The sequence below is a fragment of the Labeo rohita genome, chromosome 23 (genome assembly GCF_022985175.1).
Source record: "Labeo rohita strain BAU-BD-2019 chromosome 23, IGBB_LRoh.1.0, whole genome shotgun sequence".
NCBI lineage: Eukaryota > Metazoa > Chordata > Actinopteri > Cypriniformes > Cyprinidae > Labeo > Labeo rohita.
In genome coordinates, this window is record NC_066891.1 from 24,004,204 (window position 1) to 24,022,479 (window position 18,276).

Here is an 18,276-nt window from a genome sequence, read left to right on the forward strand (position 1 = left end):
TGATTAGTTCATCTCTTGAGTCTTCAGGTTTGAGTCGCTCATTCATCACGTGACAGCCCCATAAGGTGAACAAATGACTCCAAAAACCCTAAGACTCGAAACAGGTGAACTAATTCCAGTACAGAACCTAATAGGATGTTGCGCATACGCGACGTTCGCCCCAAGTCACATTAAAGATTCGTTCAAAATGAACGAATCGTTCAAGAACAACCCATCACTACTTTACAGTGCGACTGAAAACTACTGCGTGTGACTATGAAAAAATATTTAGGAGCACCGTGTGCGAGCGAGGGTAAATAAGAGATTTATTGTGCAGAGTAGAGAGCTTTGTTGCTTGTAGGAACTTTGTGAGATCGCAATGAACTAATGAGTGACAGATTTTAATGATTTTTAAGGGAGTTTGTAAATGAGATATTGATTTAATACAACAGTTAAATAAACAAGAAGTTATTATTAAGTGACTTACATTGTCTGACTACAACACTATTGCCTGATTTTGCTCTATTTTATCATCAAAAATAGTTTGAAACAAGTCACAACTGAGCTGCTGCGCCTCTCCATTCAAACACAGCAGTGTTTCGTTTATGAATTAACTTTTTTTAAATGAATCTAGTGAGTCAATGATTCATATTCCCATTCATAAAGACAGCTTTATTTCTGGATAAATCAGCCATTCGAACAAATCAAATGAATGTATGATTCAGTAATTAAATCAGTGACTTGCCGCCACCTACTGGCAGTTTTAGTTTCATTTTTAAAGTATCTTTTCAGTTATTCAAATCATTTAATATTTCTATATTCAAAAATTTACGAATTTGATTGCACTCATGCCCCCTCTGAGCCTCATTAAACACATAAACATACACCTACAAGCCACTTTTGTGTTCTTCTGTGCCACCTCTGTAGTACAAATTAATTTAGTTAATACTGATTTAATTTGATTGGTAACTTATTCTTATTCTACTTGTTCTTATTCTGTTATTTTAATTAGAAATTTTAAAAAGCTTATAAAATTCTATATATTTTTAAAATTTGACATGATAGATGATTTTTTGATTATTGATTAGAACATGTTCCTGAAATTCTGACTGTGATTTTAAATTTTTTAAGTTAGGAGCACAAGGAGGATAGGGATAGTTCACCCAAAACTGAACATTTTGTCATTAATTACTCACCCTCTTGTTGTTCCAAACCTACAAGACATTCATTCATCTTCAGAACACAAGATATTGTTGATAGAATCTGAGAGTTTTCTGACCCTGCAGAGACAGCAACACAACTGATATGTTCAAGGTCCAGAAAGGTATAAAAGTCACTGTTAAAATAGTCCATGTGACATCAGTGGTTCAACTGTACAAATGTTATTAAGGTATGAGAATACTTTTTGTGTAAGAAAATGTTGTGGTACTTTCATGAACGCATAGCGAGCACTGACATAAAAGAGAAAAAATTGTTAAGAGAAGTCGTTATTTTTTTTCTTTGTGCACAAAAAGTATTCTTGTATCTTTATAAAATTACAGTTGAACCACTGATGATACATGGACTATTTTAACGATGTCCTTACTACCTTACTACAGAATTTTCATTTCTGGGTGAACTATCCCTTTAAGTATTATTTTGTAATATTACTGTTTTTCCTGTATTTTTGATCAAATAAACAAAGTCTATCAAACAAAGTGGTGAGCATAAGAGACTTCTTTTAAAAACGTTACAACTTTTTTTTGAACAACATAGTGTATATTCAGCATTTTGTTGCCCAAACAGACTTCTGTCCATTACAGCCTTGTTTTCTTTAGCATCAAATAACATGGGACAAAAATCTTTTGCTATCATTTGAAACCACTGTTTTGTATTTTCTTTCCACATAATGGTTAGATAATAGTCAAAGAAAATATATCTTGATGAAGACTTCATGTATCAGCCACGATGTCAGCATAATGTTTTCCCCCACGCACGTTTCTGTCAGTCTCTCATATAAGAGCTGTTCAACAATGCTTTCTCAACCCTTTTGTGACCTGTGTCTGATACATCTGTTTGCACGCAGGGCGAGTGTACCGTCATGTTGTAACAAGAGAAACTGACATTTCGTACAGAGGGAGGAGGGAGCACGCTGCCTGAATTCCCAACGTTTAATGTTCCACATCTGCAAGCGCGATCGCTGTTGAAAATCATTTCATGACAAGCCATTGTGGTTGAACGCGCAGCAGCTGAGCCATGGCTCATAATTTGTGTTTCCCAGTGCCATGTTGCTGCGTGACAAAGTCTGTGTATGTGCGGGAAATAAAAATGGAAACATATCCATGAGTCCGATCGCTTACACGTCTGAGGCCACAGGTGGTGTATTTCAGGCTTTGTGATCAGTCTCCATGGAGACAAAGAATATTAATGTACAAGGTGCCAAATTTACTCTCTTTCTCTTTCATTGCTTTTCTATTCCTTATTACACCTACTCTTACACGAAAGAAAGTCCCCACTTATACACTACTTATAATACAATTGCCACAGGTCTGTCTTTTACTGTGTTCATCAAGTATACCTGGGCCATTCCTGGGCCATTCATTTAAAATACATTGAAGTGTTTAAATCTTAGATTTTTACTAAGATCCTTCTATTATCTATTGAAACCCACAATAATATTTAAAATATTAGTAAGCTTAGTATATACACTGACCAAAATTATAAACGCAACACTTTTGCTTTTTGGCCCCATTTTTCATGAGCTGAACTCAAAGATCTTAAACTTTTTCTATGTACACAAAAGGCCTATTTCTCTCAAATATTGTTCACAAATCTGTCTAAATTTGTGTCAGTAAGCACTTCTCCTTTGCCGAGATAATCCATCCACCTCACAGGTGTGGCATATCAAGATGCTGATTAGACAGCATGATTATTGCACAGGTGTGCCTTAGGCTGGCCACTCTAAAATGTGCAGTTTTATCACACAGCACAATGCCACAGATGTTGCAAGTTTTGAGGGAGCATGCAACTGGCATGCTGACTGCAGGAATGTCCACCAGAGCTGTTGCCTGTGAACTGAATGTTCACTTCTCTACCATAAGCATCTCCAAAGGTGTTTCAGAGAGTTTGGCAGTACATCCAACTGGCCTCAGGGAAGCTCATCTGCATGCTTGTCGTCCTCATTGGGGTCTCAGTCTGACTGCAGTTTGTCGTCGTAACCGACTTGAGTGGGCAAATGCTCTAATTCGATGGTGTCTGGCACTTTAGAGAGGTGTTCTCTTCATGGATGAATCCCAGTTTTCACTGTACAGGTCAGATGGCAGACAGCGTGTACGGCGTTGTGTGGGTGAGCGGTTTGCTGATGTCAATGGATCGAGTGGCCTATGGTGGCAGTGGGGTTATGGTGTATGTTATGGACAACGAAAACGGGTGCATTTTATTGATGGATTTTGAATGTACAGATATACCATGACGAGATCCTGAGGCCCATTTTTGTGCCATTCATCCATGACCATCAACTCATGTTGCAGCATGATAATGCACTGGAAGCTGAAAACATCCCAGTTCTTGCATGGCCAGCATACTCACCAGATATGTCACCCATTGAGCATGTTTGGGATGTTGTGGATCGGTGTATATGACAGCGTGTTCCAGTTCCTGCCAATATCCAGCAACTTCGCACAGCCATTGAAGAGGAGTGGACCAACATTCCACAGGCCACAATCAACAACCTGATCAACTCTATGCGAAGGAGATGTGTTGCACTGCATGAGGCAAATGGTGGTCACACCAGATACTGACTGGTTTTCTGACCCCCCCAATACAGTAAAACTGCACATTTTAGAGTGGCCTTTTATTGTGGCCAGCCTAAGGCACACCTGTGCAATAATCATGCTGTCTAATCAGCATCTTGATATGATATGTGGATGGATTATCTCGGCAAAGAAGAAGTGCTTACTAACACAGATTTAGACAGATTTGTGAACAATATTTGAGAGAAATAGGCCTTTTGTGTACATAGAAAAAGTCTTAGATCTTTGAGTTCAGCTCATGAAAAATGGGGGCAAAAACAAAAGTGTTGCGTTTACAATTTTGGTCAGTGTAAATAAAATCATCATTTATTGGGTACTTTTAAATTGGGAAGTGGTTGTCCCAAACCCTAAACTCCTAAATTTCAACTTATGAAGATGATATTGAAATAAATTTTGTATTTTTTCCATTGTTGTTTATAAAAGTATCTTTTTGATTCTTTTAAAAAATGATGTTCAAAAAACATACTTATTTTATATTTTCTTTGTACATTATGAAACTTATGTAAAAAAAAAAAAAAAAAAGTGTGTCCCGCTTTTTCATGTCACTACCGAAATGTTTTAGTCCATTGGCTTAGACTGATTTTAACTAAACCCATAAATTTAACTAAACTCATAAATTCATGTGTCCCTCTCTCTCATAGCTACATGATGAGTAGATGTGCACTATCATAAATGTATATTTCTTTATATATATATATATAGGGATGTAATAAATTGATAAAAAGTGACAGTATAGACATTCAGCATATTAAAATAGATTCCTATTTCAAATGATAATTTTGGATTTTAGATTTTTTTCAATATTTATAATAATCAGGAATCATGTGATACTAAAGACTGGGGTAATGATGCTGAAAATTCAGCTTTGATCACAGGAATAAATTACATTTTAAAATATATTCAGACAGAAAAAGGTTATTTAAAACTGAATAATATTTCACAGTATTACTGTTATTACTGTATTTTTAATCAAATAAATGCAGCTTTGGTGAGCATAAGAGACTTCTTTTGGAAATATAAAAAAAAAAATCTTATCGATCTCAAAGCTTTGAACACTAGTGCGTTTTTCTTTGTGTTCAGTTGATTTGATTTTTTCCCCCAAACCACATTCAGATCAGAGCAGCTTCTGCTGTGCGTCTGGCTCTTTACTCATTTTGCAAGGGAATTATGACCCCTTGATCATAATTTCCACATTCAAATCTGCACACTCACCACTAGAGCCAGAGTGTAAAATCAGACACCATCCTCAGTGGTCAAAGAAAAGGCCAAACCGCAGAAACGAGTCTTGAATTGAGCTGTGTAAACATGTGGTGAGTGAATTAATGCAGTGTTATTCTGTAAAACAAAAACATTAAAGCAGTAAATCATCTACTACATACATCTCCCTCTCTTTTTCTCTCTATAATTGTCCATGTTTATGTTTGAGCTAAACACAGACGAGGCTTCTGTATTAAAACAAGACATGTATGATTGTATGTGTTTATAACAGCACGCAGGACAGTTATGTGACGATGTGCTATAAATAACAGCGCTCTGTACAGTATGTTTGTAAAGGTTGAGACGTGAACACAGCAAAGAGCCGTTGTTAGTGCCTGACATTCATTATGGCGCACATTTGACCGAACAGAAGCCCAGTGCGCATAAATATCACATGAAAACCCTGGCTCCTTTTATCAGCTTTTATAGAAGGAATATTTCAGTTTCAGTGCATGCATTTGTGGCATTATGTTGATTACAACAAAAAATGATTTTGTCTCTTGTTTCTATTCATAAAGCAAAACAAATTGAAGTTACACAACAGAAGTCAACCCTGAATATTCCTGAAGATTAATTCTTAACAGACATGTTAAACAACAAAGAAAGCGACCAAGTTGCAAGCAAGTGTATTGTACATCTGATTGAGCTTTTTGTTGCTTGTGACTAGACAATTTTAAATGCATTATGAGTAATGTAGCATTATCAAAAGGATTCCTGGAAACGAAGTCAAACCTGCATTCATGTCTCTCATTTGTGCAATTCTCAGAATTCTTTTGTCATGCATAAAGAGAAAAATGTTTGACGTAATGTGAATGTTTGCAGTGGTTTTATAAAGGTTGTATTCAGATGGTTTGGTGGTGGTCTGTTATCAAGTTATCAACGCTTTAGGGATGAAGTGGATTTATGAAAGGGTTTTAAGAGTCATTTCTCTATGCATTGTGACTTTGTGGGCCGTCTTTTGACCCTCTGTGATTAGGGATGGGGTCAGAAGTTGAGAGGGTGATGTTATGTCCTGTGATGCCAATTATTGTCGATATCTGTAGTTTCTTCAGCACTTTAAAGGATTAGTTCACTTCCAGAATAAAAATTTCCTGATAATTTACTCACCCCCATGCTATCCAAGATGTATTTCTTTCTTTAGTCGAATAAAAGACATTAAGGTTTCTGAGGAAAACGTTCAAGGATTTTTCTCCATGTAGTGAACTCAACGGGTTGAAGGTCCAGACTGCAGTTTCAAAGGGCTTTACACGATCCCAGCCAAGCAATAAGGGTCTTAACTAGTGAAACGATTGGTAATTTTCCAAAAAAATAAATAACTAAAATGGTATTTACTTTTTTTTAAAGGCCTTTTTATGTAAAGATTACTCTTGTCCCATATGAACATCCAGCATTCAAAACTTTGGTAATCTAAAGAATGAAATTCTAAACTAATTTTTAGAATTTATTGTATGAAATAATTTAATTACTTTCTCCCCCGTAAAATTGTTCTTTATTTGAGGCACAATTTTCATCCAAAACCAGCAATATTGCCCCTAATAATAAGTGCAAATAGTGCAAATTAGCTTTTTTTTTGACAGATGAATTATGAAACATGGGAGGGGGGTCACTTGTTAATGAATTTATCATGCTTTTCTTTACAAATCCAACTGTATTTTTGTGAAATTATGCAAAAAGTTTATTGTTGGACCTTATTAGTGGGCAATATGGACAAAATGTAAAAAAAAAAAAAAAGTAATTTCATGTCAGAATGCTATTATATTTTGAGATATGGTGGAAATGACACTGATTTAAAAATAAAATAAAATAAGAAAAACAATAAAGAATTGTCTAGTGATTCATATGTGTCTACAGTTGGACCGTATTAGTGGACAATATGGACAAAAAGGTAAAAAAAATGTCATTTCACGTCAGAATGCTATTATATTTTGATATATGTTGGAAATGACACTGATTTAAAAATAAAATAAAATAAAAAGAAAAACAATAAAGAATTTTATTGTGATTCATATGTGTCTACAGTTGGACCTTATTAGTGGACAATATGGACAAAATGTAAAAAAAAAATGTAATTTCATGTCAGAATGCTATTATATTTTGATAAATGGTGGAAATGACACTGGCTTAAAAATAAAATAAGAAAAACAATAAAGAATTGTCTAGTGATGCATATGTGTCTACAGTTGGACCTTATTAATGGACAATATGGACAAAAAGGTAAAAAAAAAAGTAATTTCACGTCAGAATGCTATTATATTTTGATATATGTTGGAAATGACACTGATTTAAAAATAAAATAAAATAAAATAAGAAAAACAATAAAGAATTGTCTAGTGATTCATATGTGTCTACAGTTGGACCTTATTAATGGACAATATGGACAAAATGTAAAAAAAAAAAAAGTGATTTCATGTCAGAATGCTATTATATTTTGATATATGGTGGAAATGACACTGGCTTAAAAATAAAATAAGAAAAACAATAAAGAATAGTCTAGTGATGCATATGTGTCTACAGTTGGACCTTATTAGTGGACATTATGGACAAAATGTTGAAAAATGTCATTTTCATGACAGAATGCTATTGTATTTTGAGATATGGTGGAAATGACATTGACTTAGAAATGAAAATGAAATACATCAATAAAGGGTTGTCCTGTGATGCATATGTGCCAACAGTTGGACATTGTTAGTGGACAATATAAAGTGGTGAGAGTGTAAAAATCACAATTTATGATCTTTTCCAATGGTTCACGTTTCCAAAAGTAGCCAAAGCTGAAGAAACACAGTTACACAGATATATACACAATTACTCTGATGATGACAGTATTTTGGCAGATTGTTCTGGGGTTCCAGTAAAGGACATTATTGCTGAATCTGACTCACGGATCTGGGCCTGGCAGGACAGATGTGTCTTATCAGAAATGGAGGCATTAAAAAGTTGTGTGTGTGTGTTTGTGTGTGTGTATGACTGTAAGACTTTAAATCTCAGTGTGGACAGCCAAGGCTTTCCAGTCAGAGACAGAAGATGAGTGTATTATTAAACGTCTGGAAAGAATGAACGCAGCAGACTGTAACACCACGTGCAAGTGTATAGGGGAATATGCGAGTGTTAAAATATGAGTGACTGTCTCCATTTTAAATGGCAACTGGTGGAAATAAATTTCCTTGTTGGAAAATCCACTTGAAACCAGCTGGTAGGTGATTTTACATGCTTTCTAGCTTGTCACAAAAGCGGATCGAGTAAAATCAGGCAATAGTGTTATAGTCGGACAATGTTAGTCAATTCATATTAACTTCTTGTTTATTTAACTTGTATTAAATCAAGATCTCATTTACAAACTCCCTTAAAAATCTTTAAAAACTCTCACTCATCTTAGTTCATCGCGACCTCACAAAATTCCATTATAATCAACAAAGCTCTCTATATTGCACAATGAATCTCTTATTTACACTCTCTCTACACTTTGTTTATAAAATGATTTGTGAGATATGTCTGTGATACATTACTCAGCGTTGCAAAACACAAATATGCTGATCGGGTCAGTCGCACATGGTGCTTCTAAATGTTTTTTCATAGTCGCACACAGTAGTTTTCAGTTGCAAATGCACTGTAAAACCCTGTCGTGGCTTCATAACATTACAGTTGAACCAATAATGTCACATGGACTATTTTAACAAAGTCCTTACTACCTTTCTGGGCCTTGAAAACTCTCAGATTTCATCAAAAATATCCTAATTTGTGTTCTGAAGATGAACCTGAAGGTCTTACAGGTTTGGAATGACATGAGGGTGAGTAATTAATGACAGAATTTACACTTTTGGGTTTACTGAATTCATCTTGGTCAAGCTGAACCAGCAAAAAAACAGCTACCATAGTCCAAAACCAGCTTGATCTGTACTTTTCCCAGCAGGGAAACATCTCAATTCAGATCAGCGTTGATTGTTCTTTGGTTGTTGGCTGTGTGGTTGTTCATTGTGTGTCCTTTCTCTGCATTGAGCTAATGTTATATTAGAAACACATCACAGGCCGTGTTTACACTGCATATATGCATGCGTCTTTTCACCGAGCCGCCGAAAACAACCGTCTGAACACGTCTCAAAAGACCGGCCAATAAATTGCCAGAGAGGTCTTTCACAAAGAGAGCAAGCTCCCGTCAAAGCCGTCCTAACTAGCATGACTACAAACACACTCATTAATTAGTCAACAGCTTAGTGATCTAACCACCCGCCAGGGGGGCAGGGTGGAGGTCAAAGTGAATGACCTTGTCTTCATCGGTCGTCCCGGCGACCGAGCCACCCGATCTGTCAAGCACTTCTTTTCAGCACGGTGGGAAAGCATGTTTGGCCCAGGACCCCCATCATCCCCTGCTCATTGGACTACAATTCCCAGCCATTGGGCATGGGAGTCAGGTTTGTGCAAGAGCCGCCAGTCAGGGCTAAAGTATAGCCCGGCACAAAGGCAGGCTGGAGAGAACACAGTGGGCTGGAAAAACTAGAAGTCTAGAGATGAATGCCTCGCTTTTCTTTCCAATTCAGCCGAGGAGGAAGAAAAGGACAGAACAGAAAGACACAGAATTGAGTGGCAGGAAATGTTACTCTAGTTTCTTCATTTTGAATGTGCTCCTTCCCTGCTTTCTTTGCTCTTTGGCCCTTTTCTTCCTCCATTGCTGCACGCTGTCCCTTTCATGCCTCTCTCTTGCTCTTCGTATTGCTTCATCCTAATGGATTTATCTTTAGCTCTGCACTGCGTCGAGAAGAGGAACATTGTGACATGGCCTATTTTGCTACAACAAGGCTCTTCCATTAGCATGGAGTCTGTAAATAAATAAATAACGCTTACAAAAGGTGCTCTCGTCGGGAAGAGGGAACCGCTCACAATCTGGTCTTCATGCACTGTGTTAAAGTCGTTCACAACCCTATACGTCATTCGGCTCTTTCCCAGGGGTGACTAACCTTCAGAAAGAATTGCGAGAATTCATGGCCGAGTGATTTAGATACTGTATCGTAGTCTCTAAAGGACAAAATGATTTGAACAAAGTTTCTCCTTGAGTTATAGTCTCAATATCATTCCCTTTTGGCCTGATATAAAGGTAACAAAGAAACAGAGGGAGTTTTAAAGCGGTTGACTGAGCGCATCGTGACTCTGAGTTATATTAAAAAAGCAATGTACTTTTAATCGTTTTCATTTTAATTGATTCAGTTGCTGAGCAGCTGGGTGACCCAGAAGTCACTGTGATTGTATGTTTCAATCATAAGCAAGTGTTTTTGGCCTTCTGGCAACATGAGAATAATTGTTATTTGTAATCAATATAGTTGGTTGCTATTTCTTTTATTTTAGTGTGTTGCTGTATAATTTGAAGACATGCATCTGGCTGGAGATGTGAATTCAAGTGTTTTCTTAAATTTGAGATAACACCCAGACAATTAATTAGGACTTAAAATAATTTTTAAAATGCCTTGTTGATTTATTTGTCCGCCAAAAATAAAAAACAGAGAGAAAGTGCATTAGAGTTGGTTTAAGTTTAATAATTGGAGTTTTTTTCAAGTAAATAAATAAAGTACATTTATAAATAATATATTTACTAATTAAGTTTTTTCTTTCCCCAATGGCAAGTGTTTTTTAATTTTTTAAGAATAAGTTTAACAAAACTTATTGTGGTTTGTTTAAAACCAAAACAAATAATTTCCCATTCACTGTAAAAAAATAAAAAAACACAATTTGTTGAGTCAGCTTAAAATAATTTGTTACCATGCTGCCTTAAAATTTTAAGTTCAGTCAACTCAAATAAGTTTAGTCAACTTGAAATGTTAAGTTGTACTAAGTAACAACTTAGATATTTGAGTTTGCACAACTTAACAGATGGGTAAGTAACCCAGCTACCTTAAAATTTTAAGTTGAATCAACTCAAATATCTAAGTTGTCACTTAGTATAATTTAACATTTCAAGCTGAATTAACTTTTTTTTGAGTTGACTGAACTTAAAATTGTAAGGCAGCCAGGTAACAAATTATTTTAAGTTGACTCAACAAATTTTACAGTTGTACAATTGTACAGTTTACAATTGTAAAAAATGTTACAATTTTTACAGTGTTGGAATACGAAAAATACATGTAATTCTCTGTCTTAAAGGGATGGTTCACCCCAAAAAATGCAAATTCTGTCATTAATTACTCACCTTTATTTTGTTCCAAACCTGTGAGACCTTTGTTCATCTTTGGAACACAAATTAAGATATTTTGGATGAAATCCGAGAGCTTTCTGACCCTGCATAGACAGCAACACAACTGATACGTTCAAGGTACTGTCATGAACCGGAACAAAAACAGTCCAGGCAGAGTAAGACAAGGTGAGCGTTTGGCATTAAAAAGTATATAAATTGTATATTTATAATGAAAATAACCAATCGTTATGCTAGACAAGACCCTTCTTTCTTGGCTGAGATCGTTTACAACCACATTTGGGATCGTTTGAAGCCGCATTTAAACTACATGATGGAAGTTCAAAATCGGGGCACCATATCAGTCCATTATATGGAGAAAAATCCTGAAATGTTTTCCTCAAAAAACATAATTTCTTTACGACTGAAGAAAGAATAACATGAGCATCTTGGATGACAAGGGGGTGAGTAGGTTATTTGTAAATTGTTGTTCTGGAAGTGGACTTCTCCTTTAACCTACAGTCCTGTAACCTACAGTGTTGTAGGAAACCAAACTTGCAAATGTCTTTTTCTGTTGCTGTCTGAAGCATAAATCTATCAGTTTATTGAGGATTGTTTAAAACAAGAACAAACAGTTTACCAATTTAATAAGAAAAATACTCTCAATAGCAAAAAAAGAAAAAAGGTATGAGGTTAGTTTTATGAAAATCCTTGGTGTGCTTCAGACTAAATTAAATCAGCTTGTTGTTGCCAAAAAACTTCACTTCCAAATTGTAAATGGACTTTTTGTAGATTCAGGGTGTTTTAGTTCTTATTCCAAGATGTTATTGATGTTGTGTTTGTGAGTCAGACCACTGTCAGGGTTTTGCAAGATAATTATATCACGCTTTGTGAGGCAGGCGAAAGGCATCTATCTGGGCATCCATGATTTCAAAAGCAAGATGTTTGGAGTGGGAATTCAAACTGAGATCTCCAGGCTACAAGTCTATCTTCTTGTGGTAAAGCTGATGAAAATGGATAAGACCATGAACTTGTTCAACCTTTTCCCTTGGCGTTCTCTCTCATTCTCCGCATTTGCATCTTCTCCTTGCCTTCATTTACCCTTACCCATAATGCATTTCTAAGGCATGAGGTGTTCAGGGCCACTACAGACCAAAGGCATCTTGAAGAGCGCTTGGTGAATAAAACCCTCCCTGCGCAGTCCACTTGTGCGCTGTCAGGAGAGAGCGAGCGAGAGTCTGTTTACCCAAAGCGAGGTCTCAAGTGTGCTCGCCGCACCAGCGCTTACGAATGGATAAACCCGGTGAACCCGTCCCAGCCGGGCCGCTTCAGAAAACAGCTGTACCCGCGCCGATGACCCAGCCTGAACCCCGGTAGCTTTCCGCAGCCGTGTCCACATTGATCGAGGTCCCCGCGAGGCGCTGATTTAAGGTCAGCCGTCCTCCTCCGCTTACAGATCTTTATCAGCACGAGCTGGGAAGCAGAACTGAGGCGGGAACAGCGTGGCACTGCAAACACTGACATATGAGTGGAGAGACAGTTCACGTCTCTCACGTTTGTTTCTCTTTCCTCTCTCGAGAGTCTCTCCCTGTCCTTTTTCTTCTCCAAGCTGTCAAATCTCCATCCATCACAAACATTGGCTTTTTTCACCCTCATCTGTATCAGTCTCTCCTACACATCTCTCGCGACGTCCTCAGCATTGCGTGGTGGTATTAACTGCAGCGCTGGAGATAGAGGGCTGCGCAGGAAGTGTATGTGGGTGTACGCCAGTGAGGATGGTGGAGTCCAGACTGGCTTTAATATAAAGCCAAAGGCTCTTCCTCTGGGCTGTTTATCCACCGCTCTTCTTCTTGGACTCATTCTTTATCCTTCATCTGTTGATCTGTTTTTTTTCTTCGTCTTCCTCTGTTCTTAATTTGAGATCCTTCCAGTTCGCCTTGCTATTCTCGACTTACCCAGTACCATGGCATGAAGATCCACTATTTTGTATTAAGACCAAAAAAAGTCCTTCGTTTCCATATCTTCAGCCTGTTAGCTTTATGAATGCAGTGTCTGGTTATCTAAATTTTTCAGTGAGTTTAATTGGTTTTCCTGTGTGTGGACATTGTTTTAAGTGTAAAAAAACTTTTATGGCACATTACCCTGCTGATAGCTAAAACCAGCCTAGGCTGGTTGGCTGGTCTTTGCTGGTTTAAACTGGAAGTAGCTGGTTTTAGCTGGTCTGCCAGCCTGTCCAGCCAAGAAAGTGGCCAAAACCCCTCTAAAACCAGCCTGCCGACCAGCTAAGACCAGCCTGGATGATCAGCTAGATGACCCCGCTCTCTTCTCTCCGTGGAGTGACGAGCATGTTCACTTTAGCAGCGTTTAGCCGCTAAAATTGCTAACTAGCACATTATTAGGAAAGGCGATCCCAAAGATTCATAAAAAAAAACCTTATACTCACTTCTGCTGTAAGTGAAGCTGGATCACGAATGATTCTCGCGAACAAAGATGGATATGTGTAGATCGGGAGGCGCATTCCTTTCACAAACAAACGTAATCTACTGCATCTTTAGCAGTTCAGATGTCGGGAGTAAATGACGACCACTATGTTCATTATTACATCCAGCAACACAACACCTCAATCGCTCAATTCTTGTCTAACTTACATCCCTGCTCCGGCATCAAAACATGGAGGCTGGATTGTTACAACTGATCTTAGGTAGGAAGCTCATGTAAAGGCATTTAAAGGGGTCATATGATGCAATTTCATGTTTTCCTTTGTCTTTGGAGTGTTACAAGCTGTTTGTGCATATATAAGATCTGTAAAGTTGCAAAGATTAATCTTAAGCCAAAAGAGATTTTCTTTATCAAAATTAAGACCCAGCCGTGTCTTGTTAAAATGGCTAATTCAAACACGCTAAAAAATCTAAACAAATTCTGCGCCAATTACATAAAGCAAAAATAATGTTTATGCTTTGGTGCGTAGATTTAATCAATCTTTTAATTCAAACACGGCCCCACAAATCTACGTCACTGTGTGGGAAGATTTTCATAACACCGCCCAAATGTATATGCAAAGAAAGAAGGCATAGCTTTTATTCTCATAGTAGTATTGTTGTTGCCACTGCCATGTCGTTGCAGCCTTCCAAATGAGTACAAAACCAGAAATCAGTGTTTAAGTTATATTTACAACACTGTTTCAGAACAGTACAATGGAAATATTTGAGTGTGTGCAGCGCATTTTATGGAGGATTGTTTCCTGAACCTGAGAGAGTAGCCTACAATGCCAGCTGTGCACAAAGGCTGTTTCTATAAAGTGGGGCAATTCCAACTTTGCAAGGACAGCCTGGTGCTTTTGACTCACAGCCTGTAAGTACATTTTCATATTTAAAGAGTTTGCTACTGACTATTCAAACGTGAATAGTCGTGACCAGTGTAGAGTAGTGCTTGTTGTTTGCTGTTTCTACGATCGCAAATGCAGACATGGTTTTGTTTACGCAGCGCGACACAACGCAATGCAATGTAACGCACTGTGTAAAAAGACAATATAAGTCATTATAATTAGTAACACAGTTAATTTCGTTGACAAATAACTCTCGTCAGAATTTTCACAGATGAAAACGAGATGATAACGAAACAAAACTACATTTTCGTCAATGAATAAAAACGAGATGAAAATGTTAGGGAGGGACGATTTGGAAAGCTAGCATACATTTGCTGCGTGTCTCATAAAACTTTAAAAAATGTCAATATCTGGGAGTAAGAAAAGAGCAGACATATAGATAAATTTGACGATGCAAAATAGAACTCAATTTGTCCGGTTTTCTGAGCGCAGACACCGCAGCAGCGCCTCTCACACAGCGCACGAGTACTCGTTCATGTCGCATAAACGGAGAAATACACACAAAATGATGTTAAATTGTCCGTTGTGACAACTATGCATGCAAACACACTTGGTTACGTCTTAAAGGAACATAAACAGTTGGGAGAATATCGGACGCGTATCAGTACATTGCATCTGTGCATTCGGTTTTAAAGGGACAGCCTAATTTAGTTGCTATTGTCTGTGGCATTACTGTTAATCAAGCAACAAAAGAAAATCAGAAAATCACTTACCACTCTTGACTGAATCACTTTAGTAGCCCTAATACAGATTAATCTAAATTTATTTATAAATAAATATGTCTGCTTGAAAGAATGAAGAATGTGGTAAACAAGTTGCTATACAGAATGCATAATTAGCCTATATAATCACTGGTTTTTCATTGAAAAGAAGACCATGTTCTTGTTATTTTCGAGAAGTGGTTTCATTTCATTTTAATATAAAGGCATGTTGCGTGTCACAGCAATTAAATCTGAGTCTATCATGATAAAACCTTAATATCAAACCTATATAATGAATTTGTTAATTTTAGAGAAAAGCTTAATAAATGCATTACACTGTAACGAAACCCATTAGATTTTAGCCGACTAAATCTACAGCAGATTTAGTCGACTAAAATCTTATGAGATTTAGTCGACTAAAACTAGACTCAAACTAAAAACAATTCATATGAAATATGACTAAAACTAAATGGCATTTTAGTCAAAAGACTACGACTAAATCAAAATTTGCTGTCAAAATTAACACTGATCTGGAAATATATTCCCACTGAATGCAACAAATGGCTCATTTATAACAGGTTTTATTGTTTTTGTCTCTTCATGCCCGGACACGGCATCACAACATGATAAGGGCTGTAACATTTCCGTCACACGCTTGAGGTATTCAGCCAATCACAATGCACTGAATAGCTGTCTAATCAGAGCACACCCCGATTTTCAGAACGATGAGCTTTGTAAAAATCGGAGGAGCATCAGTATTGTAAAGTATGTGGAAAATAATGTGTTTTTGGAAACTTAGTATAAACTCATTGCATTACACCAAATACACAAAATAATGTTCTTTTTAACAACAACATATGACTATTTTATGGTACTAATATGCACCATTTAGGGGTAAATAAGGTACAAAAGCATACCCCCCTTACAAGGGTTACCGCCCCTGTGACAGCTGTTGTACCCCTTTTTTTTTCAGAGAGTGTGCAGCCGTCTTGGTAGTGCTTTCAGGCTACATCCCCACTAATCCGGATAAATTAGAAAACATGTCTCTTTCTCTATGTCTACGTCTACACTTAACTGAATACATTTGAAAATGCATCCTTACCACACTAAGGCCTTCCCTGATAGCACACATACATCACAGAGATGTCTATGTACATTGTACACTAAGGTGATATGTACATTTATTTTGACAGACATCCATATGAGTCATCCATATGTCATCCATATGTCATCCAAGATGTTCATGTCTTTCTTTCTTCAGTCGTAAAGAAATTATGTTTTTTGAGGAAAACATTTCAGCATTTTTCTCCATATAATGGACTGATATGGTGCCCCGATTTTGAACTTCCAAAATGCCGTTTAAATGCAGCTTCAAATGATCCCAAATGCGGTTGTAAATTATCCCAGCTGAGGAAGAAGGGTCTTATCTAGTGAAATGATCGGTTATTTTATATGTGAATCTTTGTTTTGGAAGTGGACTTCTCCTTTAAAGTTGTGTCCGTTCCTACAGCAACAGCAGAGTTTTCTTTTAGAATCAATCTGGGTCCAGTTCGATTAATATCAAAATAAAGTTATGTTCTTAACACTGCTTATGATGACAAACAGGCTTATGCTTTGATAAAACAGTGGTATGTTTTCAAGCAGGTGTAGTTGCATTGGCCTATTTTGATAACAGATGCATTTTAGGCTAGGCCCAACAATTTTCTCTGGCCCCACCCACATTGTGATTCCTGGCTACGCTACTGTAGTGTAGGTTATGCATAAAAAAAACTTAAGTATACTTTGGGTTTTTGTCTTGCAAAAAACAGTTTTCTGAAGATGTTTTCCCAAATGGATACATTTGAAAATAATTTGAAAAGTACTGTTAAAATATAGTTATTTGAAAACGATGATGCATGTTTAATCTTGTGACATATTGTACCGACAGATATCTGTGTTTACATCACAGTCCTGCAAACAGGACAAAATTTACTTGCAGTTGTTTTTCTGCAGCAAGGGAGTTGGGTTTTTGACCAAACATATAATGGTGATTGAGTGCAACCTGGTGAGATATTTTGCTAATTAAAATGATCCTGCCAGAAGAATAGCACTTCATGTCTGTCCTTTCTGCCTGCATCACCTCAGTTAACTTTTATGGGGTTTTACACATGTACAGTAAGGTGAATTAAGCATTTTCTGACATTTCAGCATGGATGGAAAACATTTTAAAATACTTTAAAATACTAGCATGAACAGAGAACGCCTGGATTATTGTAGACAAAGCCCGTGTTTTTGCCATTTGCGTTTTTGAAGACTCTCTTCCATGTGGATAAATTTGAAAATGTAGGTTTTTACATTAAAGTGTTGACTGTGAAAACAGAGGTATTCAAAAATGATGATGATGGCTGTATGGCTGCTATGGCTGTATTGTTGTGTCTGCTATTCACTTTAATAATGTTATGTTAATGTAATGGAGATAAATGTTGCATTGTACAATCTTAATGCATTCCTGCAAAGAGGACAATATTTACTCTCAATTGCTCTCCAGCGGTAAAAGATAATGAAGAAAAGACTGGGAAAGACTGAAATTTGCTCTTCAGGACTGCATCTTAGCTTATTTTAATGAGTGTGAAATCTGACCACATTAGTATTATAAATTGTGACCGTGGAGCACAAAACCAGTCTTAAGTAGCATGGTTATATTTGTAGCAATAGCCAAAAATACACTGTATCGGTCAAAATTATTATACATTTTTCTTTTATGGAAAAAAAAAACTTTAGGATATTATGTAAAGATCATGTTCCATGAAGATATTTGTAAATTTCCTACCATAAATATATCAAAACTTAATTTTTGATTAGTAATATGCATGCTAAAAAACTTCATTTGGACAACTTTAAGGGAGGTTTACTCTATATTTTTACTTTTTTGCACTCTCAGATTCCTGATTTTCATATGGTTGTATCTCAACCATCCTATCAAACCATATAAATCTCAATTTCAAAAGACTGACCCTTATGAATGGT